This window comes from Amblyomma mixtum, chromosome 3, assembly GCF_055824585.1.
Source record: "Amblyomma mixtum isolate Tamu chromosome 3, ASM5582458v1, whole genome shotgun sequence".
NCBI lineage: Eukaryota > Metazoa > Arthropoda > Arachnida > Ixodida > Ixodidae > Amblyomma > Amblyomma mixtum.
In genome coordinates this window covers 351,445,820-351,454,376 of record NC_143014.1, presented here as the reverse complement: position 1 = coordinate 351,454,376, position 8,557 = coordinate 351,445,820, and the positions used below count along the sequence as shown (strand labels likewise).

Here is an 8,557-nt window from a genome sequence, read left to right as displayed (position 1 = left end):
TGAAAATTCAAAACCTCTCTTATTGGTTCAGATGATGAGATAGATGGTGACATTAAATCAAGCTATTGCCATTTTATGATCTGGTAATCCGTCAACATGACAATCTGTCAAGAACCTTATTAAGCCATGAGACACAAAAATTAAATCAAGAATAGATGATGTTGTATCACGCAGTCTTGTGAATTCGGTTACTATTTGCACTAAATCATAACATAATACCAAGTCCAAAAGTTGTTCAGAGCTTGCCACATCCATCTCCCCGGGTGGGTAGGAGCTCCAATTAATTCCCGGTAAATTAAAATCGCCTAGGAGAATTACTCCGTCCCCTCTTCTAATATTTATTTCCATAAATTCCCTTATATTGGTAAATACGTCAAGTGAGGAATTTGGTGGTCTATATACCCCTCCAATATAAGCGGTTCGATCGGTAAGCTCAGTTTTGATCCATACCGCTTCATTATCGCCCGATTGATGCAGGACTGTACACAAAACATTTTGCTTGACCAGTATGGCTACGCAACCACCTCTTCCTTCTCGGTCCTTTCTGAATGCTTTATATCCAGCTGGCACGAACTCGGCGTCCTTTATATTCTTTTGCAGTCATGTCTCCGTTATAACAATAACGTCAGGTTCATGTTCCATAGCTATTACTTCCAGTGAGTCGGATTTGTTTAATATGCTCCGTGCATTTATATTCACTATCTTAAACTCATTCTTCTTGCTTTGTTCGTGTCACTTGTTGCCACTTCCGGTGGTGCTGGCAATTCTGTATATCTCATTCTTAACTTCGTTCCAGCCATAAAGCACGTTGTTCAGTTTTAGTTTATCGAAAACAAGTTTGCCCTTACGGCTATCTTTTTTTTTCTTCTGCACTTGAATCCCAAAGCTTTTTCCTAATTTCCACTACTCGTTTGAAGTAATCTTCACTAATGCATATTCCTGAATCTTTAAGTTTAGAACAATTACTCAAAATTTTTACTTTGTCCCTATTGTCCCCAACTCAAGATAATCGGGCGATTTCCTTCGGGTGAATACCTGCCAAGCCTGTGGATTCTTTCAATGGAACATACACTCACCTTAAGGATATCGCTACAAATTTCTTCTGTCACTTTCTTCATCAATGTCACTTCGTTTTCATTTTCGTCTTCAATTACACCTCTAATAATCAAATTATTTCTTCGAGAACGATTATCTAGTTCATCAACCTGTTTAGCAAGGCGGGACATACCATCATTCCACTTGTCAACAACCGTTTCAATGTTTGCGAGCCTGCTCTGAGTACCATCCAAGGTTTCTAGTTTCCTTTCAATTGCAAGAAGGCGACCTTGCATTTCAAGCGTTCTTGTTTCAGAGAAAGCCTGATTAACCTGGACCTCAGTGAGTTTTGACAGGATCTCCTTTTGATTCTGGATTAGTTCTGTGAACAATTCTTCTGTCACTGGACCGGGATTTTTCTCTACATCGCCGGATAATTTCAGTAACTAGCCCACCAACGAGAAACACTCCAAGAAGCAGCGTAGCACAAGGTGTGGCTATCAGACAGAGATCGTCGCTATAGAAGCCATATTTCGAATGACTAACCTGCACATACAACGGTACGTTGGGTGACATAGTCACCACGGTGCCGCCGTGTCCACTGAAGCAGGTCGTCGTCGAGCTCTCATTTATAGGCAGCAGCCGAGCCCTGCTGTGGGCGGTTCCCGTTTTCATCGTGCTCGAGATGTGCGCGCAGTAGGCGGTATCCACGTGTGGCGGCGGCGGCGGCGGCAGCGTGGTGCGGTTTTCCATGAATGGCCGGTGTAATCGCTGTCCGTGCGGAAGCCCGGAGAAGCGTTGCCGCTGCTGCGAAGCTGAGAGCGACCATCGTCCCATATAGCGGTTGTTCCTCAGAAAACGACGTTGATGCTCGCGAAGAACACCTGCACATACAACAGTACGTTGGGTGACATAGTCACGACGGTGCCGCCGCGTCCATGCTTTCTGTATTTAAGGCTTTGTGCAGTGAACTCTAGCGATGTGTTCAGCTTGCTTTGGATATAGAATCCGCGTTATGTGGATAACGCACTCTATCACCGCTCATTATCCTACGAAGTCTACACTAGACTTCTTTTTCCTTTCGTAGTCGGCGCAGTTTAGATATCCGTGACATATTTCTAGTCTTCGAAAGATATCCGCTTTAGCTAAGCTCCTTATACTTCACGCCCACATGTAAGCCTTCATAGGTCCTTGTGTACTTGAAGCATTTCTTCTGCTAAAGTAGAATTTTCCCTTGTGTAAACCGGCTGAAAATATGAAAGAGTATTATGAGAAAATTCCGTCAAATGGTTAAGTTGGCTCCCGAAATTTCGTGTGGTAGTGCCTGTGAGAACCCAAAACAACTGTTCAAATATATGTCATGAAAATGCTCCCGTGTGCTGCTAATATTGTATAAGTGTATTCTTTTGGTATCCGTGTGCTGCTAATATTGTATAATTTCATTCTTTTGGTTATGTAACAATGTAGGTTCACTCCTGCTTGGGCCAAGCAGTGGCCTGCAGTATTCTCAAATAAATAAATAAATAGTCTATGCTCAGCATAGTACGAAAGTACTTAAGACATATGCTAAGGCATTTACAATGCAATACAACTTGCGCATAGGGTCAACTAAAAAATTATCCGCTAGAAGTGCATCTAGTTTTAAAATTTTCGTCTGGAAATTGCTTCACTGGTACTACGCAGTATTTATGAAGCACTGGGCAGGCGCGGTGATGTAGAAAACATACAGGATGCACCCGAACGACTAGATGGCGACCTTGAAATTGTGCCGCTTTTTCGAGAGGACCTCCGGAGCGATGTAGTTGGGCGTTCCGCAAAGGGTCTTCTTGGCCTCGCCCTCAAAGTTTATGCCGACGGCTAGACGGAAGTCTGCTACCTTGAGCTCCACCCGTTTGTTGAGCAGCACGTTTCCCAGCTGAGGTCCCTGTGGATGATCTGCGGCTCCTCGAGGTATCGGCAGGCGAGCAGAATCTGACGCAGGACGTATCGCGCTTCGGCCTCTGTGAGCTTGTTCCGGCGCCTAAGCATTTCCATGAGTGACTGGAAAAAGAATCACGCAAAGCAGCCTAACTAGACCCGCGAAGCCCTGCAGTGGAGACATTCGGCTATGAATGACTGCTTACTGCAACAACCAAGTTAACGAGTTAGCACATGGTACTGAAGTAAGCAATAGAATTTTTTCGCTGCAATCAATTATTTGCTCCACTAAATTGCAGCAACAACACACACGTGCGTGTGTACTTTCTAACGCCAGAGCCATAAGGCCCCCTTCTGCAGAAGATCCCGCGTTGTCACTGTCGGAATTGTGAGCGAGAAATCTCCGGAGATGGAGCTTAGGTGGGCCACCTAGGTCATTTGACCCGGTAACGCCATTACAACCTGCCTGCTAGACAGTGAGCAAAGTGACCACCGTAGACGGTGACTTAATTTCTGACTGCTCTCGAGAGGTTACTCGAGAAGAGTAACCTAGTTCGCACAAGGCCCACACGCAGCAGCACCTGTCATCGCAGAGCAGTGGCGCGCCGCTTAACCGCTGCACCCCAGTGCCAGGAGTGGTCTGAAGACTCCCAGTGATTCGTGAATGTAAGTCGAGAATGACCCATTATGCTTATATGGGAAGTACCCATTAACGCTATCGCATCTTATATTTAAGGCAGAGCTTAACTGCCACTTCCAATTTTTCTTTCGGCATGTGTACTTGCGCCACTACATTTAAGATAGAAACCCACCCAGCCGAAAGGTCTAAACACTCTCGACAATAGTGGACTGAACGCCGAACAAATGAAGCTCTTCATACCCGCTTGCAGCACATGTCAAGGACGATGCATACGTTGTTTTCATCCTCCAAGTACCAGTAGAACCCTACGATAGGCTTGTGATCTAGGGTCTTGTGGATCAGGATTTCTTTGGACTTCTGCGCACAACGAGCCCGAGATATGAATAACAAGTGGACAGCGTTTCACACAGCAGACACATACAAGGAGAAGGCGAGCAGGTGACAGACCAAGCGGCGCTGTAGACTTCCAGACAGGCATTATGAAAATTAGTTACTTAAGAGCGAATCAAAGGCCAATTAACTGTAGCTCAAGGTACACATAGAATCCCGTTTTGAGAGAAAGGTTGAAAGAGGGAGTGAAAGTAGCAAGGGAGAAATTTAACGCAGAGTTTTTTTTTCGCGTTTTTATTGTTCAACCACTAATAGAGAAATAGGCGGTGCAGTAGTGCGCTTCCTATTAATATAGATAACCTTAGGTTCTTCCACCAAGCAAATTCACTGCAGAAAGCGTTCAAAATTACAAAGCCCTGGAAGCTTACAACTACTTTGAGTCAGGTAAGTGGCCCATGTGTCTTCTCGCGCCGCGCGTAAACTAACAGAGCGCGCAGACCGCCCAACATGCCGCGCACGAAGCATTCCGCACAGTACTTTAATAGCACCATCGCATGGTACTTAAGTCCGCACGGCAAATAAGTGTAGGTTAGCACGGCAAAGGTAGCAACGCCAACTTGCCGTAGCGACAGCATGGCTGTGTAGTCCCTTGTTTTAGACGGTTTAAATCGCCACGTTGTCTGGCGTTTGTATCCATTCTGTACCTTTGTGCATCGCTGTCGGTTTTAACTGCCGCATATCATAAAATAAAAAGAACACTTCCGTATTCCCGCAATGGTACCTTTCAACAATTTCTTCTAGTTGAATCGCTGCGGTAGCGCAGTAGCGGCATGTCTTCAGCCTCAGAGCAGCGGTGGCAACGCACGCATCGCGTGCTGCGCTGTACGTGGACACGTTGAAAATTGCGCGTGTTCTAATTTAATCTGGAACCTTCCTTGGTAGCTTTCGCACTGCAGGTCACATTCTACACGCTAAACTCCGGAGACCAGGCTGTTATCAGAGAAGTTCATATCTCATGTTGATATAACGGTTTAGGTCAAAAAGTACCGTTCGCCTTAAACGATGGATATTTCACGTATTTCATTTTTTGCCCTCGCTGTGCCTTTGGATGAGAACATTGAGATTAAAAGCATATTTGTGAATTTTCTGGTGTTATTCACTATCCTTCGTGTGCAGAACTGGTCCGAAAGTGTCGGCTGTGGAGGCCAGCTGATGTGAAAATCAGTTTTGTGCGCGCCAGGGTCATGCCTTCGCAAACCGTTGCTGCGAAAGGCCATGATACTTGGGTGTGTGTGAACGACACATCATGACCAATACTGGCAGGCCTGGGTAAGCTGACGTCTTCCTCTAAATCCTTCTTATGTCAGAGTGATCATCAAGTGCATTGTCATGCAGGCTAGGTGAGGTGTGAAGCCACGTTGCTGCACTAGTGTTTGTACTAGAGGCAGCGGATCGTGGCAATGCCGATGTGGCGTGCACCTCGCAGCCATGTGCTTGGGGTGCAGCTGTGTCCAAAAAGGTAAATTTAATGCTTGCATGAGAAAGGTTTCTTGGAGCACGTAACACCTGCACTAAATTATTATTGTGCATAATTGTGTTATATTTTAGGCCACCATAGTCCCAGTTGACCAGCTCAACTTGAGCAAGCCAAGCAAGAAGGCTCAAAAGCTAGCGTCGGAAGCCAGACACACCTCTCGGACCTAGGACACAAAGGACATTCAAATATTTCAGCGCCTGAGGAAGGCAAGCTCAAGCGCTGTAGTTCTGAGAAACATTCCGAAGGTAAATTCAGAGGACACACACTCAGCTTCAGCGGATGAAGAAATGTACACGTTTTTAAGGTAAATGAACAGCCATCTTCATACATTTCTCATGTTTGAGTGCCATGATCTGTCTTCATGAGAGCACATTTGCACAAATCCGGAGTTTGCATGCATTAGTATGTTTTGTTACGTGTTTGCTGAATGGAAAATTCTTGTTGCCACTGTCATGCATACTTCAGTAACAGTACAGGATCAACCCAGGATGTACTATCTTGCTCAATATGAGTTGCAACGCGCGGTCATCGACCGGGGCTCGTTCCGTGGTGTGCCTCCTCCAAACAGTCGCTCGGAATTCTGGGAGAAACTTTTTCCAGAGCGGGGGTGCTGTTGTTTCCTGGAACAGCAGTTTCTCCCAGAATTCCCAGCGACTGTTTGGAGGAGGCACACCACGGAACGAGCCCCGGTCGATGACCACGCGTTGCAACTCATATTGAGCGCGATAGTACATGTTCTGCTATTGCTTGCGTTTATACATTTCTTTCTTGATATGCGAGTTTCTATACTGCATAGGGTAGCTACTACTAGCGGCTAAGTTTTAAATCAACGTACTGGGGCGTCCACTTCTATATTGAGCATGCGAACGGCATGGCTCCGCTCTTAAGAGCGCCAGTAAGTCCATTTCACATGTGCATAAAAGCAAAGTGGCATGCGACAAGAAGCACCAGCTCAAGGTCCTTTTACATCTGTGCCACTTTGCTTTGATGCATGGCCATGCCGGACGCACTGGCCGTCCAAAGAGTGCTGCCGCACCCCTTGCAAGTTCAAGCTAGCAATGGAAGACCCTGTACCTACTCTTTCGGAAAAACAGTGTATCCTATAATTTCAAGTGTCTTTTGTGGTCATTGCGAAAAGTGAGTACATGACCCTGGATCTCAAACTAAAGCGAATTCAATTGCAGCGCAAGATGTAAAAAAGAAGCAAAAATGAATAGGGTTATCAATAGAAGCAGTAATAATAGCAGAACTCACTGAAATGCTATAAGGCGGATAGCTCAAACAAGTGAAATGTGTGCATATGCACTTAAAAGAAAATAGTGAAAAAAAGGGCGCTGCCATTTTCTTGCCAAGGCAGAGTAGGCACTTTTTTAGGCCTGCACGTCTAGCTCTGAGTTAATCAGCTGGCGCATGAAAGCTAGTTGGCATATATGTCACTGAACATTCCATCAACATGGGCAATGAGCGCTGCAACTGTGATATATTTTGCACAATATTTCTTTGAGTCAAAATGAAATGTCCAACTTTAGAATATAGTCAGCATGTTTTGAGTGGCAAAAAATTATGCTTAACTGACTTTTCACCCAGGAATGCTAAAACACACGGTGCACAAAGGAATAATTCTTTTAAGACATGTTTCTTCCATTGAGTGAAATTGAAAGAATAGAGAAAGCCACGAGGCTAACGACCGAGTCTCCGTTGTGGTATGAAGCCAGGTATGGAAGGTTCACTGCCACTACCATGCACTGGGTGAGAATTCATTTTTGTACTTGTAACTACTTGCTTATTGTGCCAGCATACGAGCGAGTGAAGCAAAAGGGCTGCGTCTTTTTTTTTCAGATCCCGACACTGAAGGCAGGCAAAAATGTCCAGGGCCTTTTGGAGAGCGTCCTGCAGCGTCGGCCCCCCCTCAACATTGAGGCTGTCAGATGGAGTGCAGATAAAGAGAAGGTGGCCGACGAGCAGTACGCGGAGTTCATGAAAGCCCGTCATCACAACTTCGAGCTCCATGAAATCGGCTTTGTGATTGATCCAGATGTATGTTGCTGTTCACTTCACATTCAGTTGGTGGCTTTGTAAGGAACTTAATTCATTTTATGTGGTGCATGAATTTACCTCCGCTATATTTTTCCTCAGGCTCCCTTCCTTGGTGCAACCCCTGATGGTCTGTGGCACTGCAGTTGCCATGGTGTGGGCCTACTGGAGGTCAAGTGTCCTTGGTCTCTCAAGAAGACCCTCCACCAAGCACTGAGGCCTCATATTTGAGTGCCAGTGGCACTTTTGGATCACCACACATATTTTACACAAGTGTAGACACAGATGCACGTTTGTAGGAAAAGCATACGCCATTTTTTAGTGTCCTGGCCCCACCACTTCGCAGTTGTGGAGGTCACATATAGAAGGAACCTCTTTAAGCCTCTTTTAGAAAAAGCTCGTACTGTTTGGGCCGAGCATATGCTCCCTACTCTGTTATAATCTGACCGGGAAATACTGTTCACGTTTTATTTTCATGCATGCAGTTAGTTTATTCTTAATAAATAGAAGGCTGAGCTGAAAGGCTCGAGTACCAAAAGAAATCCTTGCATAAAATTCCCCACAGCCAAAACGAACCTATAAAATTTTGTTAATGACGGTGTGCGGAGGATGTTCGCGACTTATGGTGAATTCCAATGGCAGATCGGGATCAAGTTTTTCTGCTCGGTTTGGATCAGTCGTATTCCAATGGTAAAATGGGAGCGCGAGTTGTATGTTCCAATGGCAGATCGGGATCAGGCGGAAATCCCGGATCGCTCCGTGGAGCAGCGATTCTTGATCTGCCGAAATCGGCGGATTTGACCGGAACCTCGCGTGACGTTTTCTTTTCCGCCGCGTCTGCTTCCGGTCGCGACCGGCAGCAGCCGCTTCGTTCCTGTCGTCGCTACGTGGTGAGCCGGGCGAGCCGGGACAGACGGGCACTTTCCAGTCAACAGTGGACGGCAATGATCTTGCTTCGAGCCGTGCGGCACTAATTTTGCTTCATGGAAGTGACAGTTCCGACTCGGGCACTGAAAGCTCAGAGTCCAGCAGTGAAGATTCGTCTGAAACGGACAGCGAGTGTG

General features: G+C 45.9%; 1 pseudogene; it reads left to right on the top strand.

Moving 5' to 3' along the window:
- Positions 1-3,361: 3,361 nt before the first annotated feature.
- On the top strand, positions 3,362-7,934 carry LOC149356365 (uncharacterized; annotated as a pseudogene).
- The last annotated feature ends 623 nt before the right edge of the window (positions 7,935-8,557 follow it).